Here is a 5,036-nt window from a genome sequence, read left to right on the forward strand (position 1 = left end):
TCCAAATAACCAATGAACATAAGAAAAGATCAATATAATTTATATCGGAGAATTACAAATCAAAACTACAATGGAATACCATAACACATACTCCAGAATCAGTAAAATTAAAAAGACTGACAATAACAATTGTTGAAAAGGATGTGGAACAATTGGAATTCTCCTATATTATTTGTGGGAATGTAAATTAGTAGAACCACTTTGGTAAATATTTGGCAATATCTACTAAAGCTAAACATATGTCTACCCTATTGATTCAGCAATTCCACTCCTAGATGCAAACCCAAGGAAAAGTGTGTGAATATGTCTACTAAGAGACATGTATTATTCATAATAGTTAAAAACCCTAAACATCAAAGTGTTCTTCAACAGTAGGATGGATAACTGAAATATGATATAATCATGTAACAAAATTACTGATACATGCAACAACAGAAAGGAATCTTACAGACATTATGTTGAGAAAAAAAATTAGGCATAGTACAAACTGGGTGGGTTCATTTAAATGAATTTCAAGAACTGACAAATCTAATTCATGTTATAGAAGTAGGAATAGTGATTTACTTCTGGGGAGCTATTCGTGGGAAGGGGCATGAGGGAACTTTCTAGGGTGAAGGAAATATTCTACATTTTGATCTGAGAGGCTATTACAAGGGTACACACTTACATAAAAATTCATTGACCATATACTTGAGATTTGTGTTTCATAACTGCATGTAAATTATATTTAATTTTTAAAACAAAGAAGGAAATGGAATAAATTGCTCTTCACCTTAAAGATATTAAAAGTTGATCTCCTTTTTGAAATAGAATTCTTGACCCCCTGGTGTTGGAGGCTACTTTAAAGATAAGCCATTTCATTTTGTGGTTCAACCCAAGGCCTGGAGGTTAGAGGGTCCTGTTCAAAGCTAATAACAAATTAGGGACAAAGTTAAGATCAGACACCAGGATTTCTGATGACCCTGCCCTTTCTTTTCCCTCACTCCACTTCCCTAAAGCTCCCCTGAGAATGATGCTGTCAATTCCTACATTCTAGTAAGAGGCCTGTGGAACTTTGCTCATGTGTCTCCTCTGCTGGAATTCTCTCCCTAGTTTGTTTCACCTACCACATTCCTATCACCAACTTATTTTTCAAGACTCTGCTTATGTCTCCCCATTTTTAGAGGGGTTTCTTTATCCTTTCTTCAGTATAATTGATTCATCTCTATATCTACATTAGTCCGTTCTCACACTACTATAAAGAAATACCTAAGATTGGTAATTTACAAAGAACAGAGTTTTAATTGCCTGACAGTTTCATAGGCTGCAAAGGAAGTATGGCTGGGGAGGTCTCAGGAAAGTTACAATCATAGTGGAAGGTAAAGGGGAAGCAGGTACTGAATTATGATATAATAATCTTCATATGACCAGAGCAGGAGGGGCGTGGGGAAGGTGCTACACACTTTTAAACAAGCAGGTCTCATGATAACTCACTCAGTACCATGAGAACACCACCAAAGGGGAAATCCACCCCCAAGATCCAATCAACTCCCACCAGACCCCACCTCAACATGGGGATTACGATTTGACATGAGATTTAGGCAGGGACACAGACCCAAACCATATCATTCTGCTCCTTGGCTCTCTCAAATCTCATGTCCTCCTCACATTTCAAAATACAGTCATGCTTTCCCAACAGTATCCCAAAGTCTTAACTAATTCCAACATTAACTCAAAAGTCCAAAGTCACATCTGAGACAAGGCAAGTCCCTTCTGCCTATGAGCCTATAAAATAAAAAACAAATTAGTTACTTCCAAGATATAATGGGGATATAGACACTGGGTAGATACTCTCTTGTATTTCTTGGCTGTCTGCTGAGAGAAATTGGCCAAAATAAAGGGATGACAGGCCTGTGTGAGTCCAAAACCCAGCAGAGCCGTCATTAAATCTGAAAGCTCTAAAATAATCTCCTTTGATTCCATGTCTCACATCCAGGGCACACTGATGCAATGGGTGGGCTCCCAAGGCCTTGGGCAGCTCTGCCTCTGGCACTGCAGGACTTAGCCCCCACAGCTGGTCTCATGGACTGACATCGAGTGCCTATAGCTCTTCAAGGTGCATAGTGCAAACTCAGTGGATCTACCGTTCGGGGGTCTGAAGGATGGTCACTGTCTTCTCACAGCTTCACTAGGCAGTACCCCAGTGGGGGCTCTGTGTAGGAGTTCCAACCTCACATTTCCCCTCCACACTACCTTAGTAGAGGTTCTCCATGAGGGCTCTGCCTCTGTAACAGACTTCTGCCTGGACATTCAGGCTTTTCCTGGAAACATCTTCTGAAATCTAGGTGGGGGGTCCCAAGCCTCAACTCGTGCACTGTGTGCACTTTCAGGCTTAACATCATGTGGAAGCCTCCAAGGCTTATGATTTTCACCCTCTGAAGCTGCAGCCCAAGCTGTACCTTGGCACCTTTTAGCCATGGCTGGAGCTGGAGTAGCCAGGATGTAGGGCACCATGTTCTGAGGCTGCAAAGAGCAGTGAGGGCCCTGGGCCTGGCACATGAAACCATTCTTCCCTCTTAAGCCTCTAGGCTTGTGATTTGGAGTGGAGGCTGCTGCAAATGTCTCTGAAATATCTTCAAGGTGTTTTTCCCATTGTCTTGGCTATCGACATTTGCCTTCCTTTTAGTTATGCAAATTTCTGCACCCGGCTTGAATTCCTCCCCTGAAAATAGGTTTTTCTTTTTCTACTACATGGCCAGGCTGCAACTTGTCCAAATTTTTACACTCTGCTTTCCTTTTAAATATAAGTTCCAGTTTTACATTATTTATTTGCTCACAAATATGAGCACAGGATGCTAGAAGCAGCTAGGCCATAACTCGAACACTTTGCTGCTTAGAAATTTCTTCTGCCAGACACCCTAAATCATTACTCTCAAGTTCAAAGTTCCACAGATCCCTAGGGCAGGGTCACATTCCAACCAAGCTCCTTGCTAATTGATAACAAACGTGACCCTTATTCCAGTTGCCATTAAGTTTCTCATTTCTATCTGAGACCTCCTCAGCCTGGACTTCGCTGTCCATAACACCATCAGCATTTTGGTCATAACCTTTCAACCAGTCTCTAAAAAGTTCCAAATTTTCCCTCATCTTCCTATCTTCTTCTGAGCTCTCCACACTCTTCCAACCTCTGCCTGTTACTCAATTGCAAAGCTGCTTCCATATTTGCAGGTATCTTTATAGCAATGCCCCACTGCTAAGTACCAATTTTCTGTATTAGTCTGTTTTCACATTGCTATAAAAGAATACCTGAGACTGAGTACTTTATAAAGAAAAGATGTTTAATTGGCTCACAGTTCTGCAGGCTATACAGTAAGCATGGCTGGGGAGGCCTCAGGAAACTTAAAATCATGGCAGAAGGTGAAGGAGCAGGAATGTCATTACATGGCCAAAGCAGGAAGAAGGTGGGGGGTGGTGCTACACACTTTTAAATAACCAGATCTCACAATAATTCAGTAGCATGAGAACAGCGCCAAAGTGGAAATCCACCCCCATGATCCAATCCACCTCCCACCAGGACCCACCTCCAACACTGGGGATTTCAATTTGACATGAGATTTGGGCAGGGACACAGAACCAAACCTTATCAATATCTGTGATATAACAACTATTATTTTTATCAATATTTATTGGTCATCTACCAGGTGCCAGATGCTGTTGTGAATGTTTGGGATTCAGCAGTAATGATACACAAAGTTCCTGTATCTGTGAAACTCACACTCAGGTGGGAGAACGATAAAGCCAGGAAGTAACAAAGCCATAAAGAGCAGGATCAGAAGATAGTGTCAGCAGCAAGTGCTTTTTAGGTCAGCTGGTCCATAAGGATCTCTCAGAGGAGGTAACATTTGAACAAAGACCTGGATGAAAGAGGTGATGGGTCTATCTAGGAATGAGACTCTGCATTGCTTCTATTCACATGTCTATTTTTTTATGCAGAAGTCTGATTGACTTGTAGGCATAAATGGTGTCTTAATTCATCTTTGTATTTTGGATCATTGTAGGGACTGAAAAAAGTTTGTAAAAATAAATGAATGGCACAAGCAACAAATGAAAATATAAATAAATTGAACTTCAAAATTTGAAACTTTATTGTTTCAAAGGACATTATCAGAAAGTGAAAAGGAAACATACAAAATGAACAAAAAAATAGTTGCAAGTCATTTATCTGATAAGGTACCTAAAACATATTTATATATCCAGGATACCAGAAGAATTCTATAGAGGAAAAATTCACTCAGAACAAAAGATGTATGTGTGAGTTTGTTGTATAACAAGCCAATCACAGACAAGTAAAGCAAAGAAGGACATACTCATAAAAAGAGAGACAAATAAGCCAAATAAAAAATGGAAAAAAGACATGAATAAGCATTGCTCCAAAAAAAGATACACAAATGGCCAATGGGTACATGAAAAGATGCTCAAGATCAATAGTTCTTAGAGAAGTGCAAATAGAAACCATAATGACATACCATTTCACATTTGTTAGAATGGCTATAATCAAACAGACAGACAAGAACAGGTGCTGGCAAGGACATAAAGAAATTAGAGCATATTGCTGAGTGGGAATGTAAAATGGTGCAGCCATTTTGGAAAATAGTTTGATATTTCCTCAAAAAGTTAAATATGGAATTACTATGTGATCAAACAATTCCACTCCTAAGAAAATTGAAAACATAACCATCCAAAACTTGTATGTGAATATTCATAGCAACATTATTCATGATAGCTGAAAAGTGAAAACAACTCAACTATCAATTGATAAATTAATAGAAAATCTGGTATATCCATATAATGAAATGTTATTCAGCCACAAAAATAAGTGAAGTGCTGATGCATGTTACAACATGGGGATGAGCCTTGAAAACATTATGGTATGTGAAAGAAGCCAGATGCAAAAGGTCACATGTTGTTTAATTCCACTTATAAGAAATGTGCAGAATAGGCAAATTCATAGAGACAGGAAGTAGACAAATGGTTACCAGGAATTTGGGGGTGTGGGG

The sequence above is a fragment of the Macaca fascicularis genome, chromosome 12, assembly GCF_037993035.2.
Source record: "Macaca fascicularis isolate 582-1 chromosome 12, T2T-MFA8v1.1".
In the NCBI taxonomy this organism is placed as follows: Eukaryota; Metazoa; Chordata; class Mammalia; order Primates; family Cercopithecidae; genus Macaca; species Macaca fascicularis.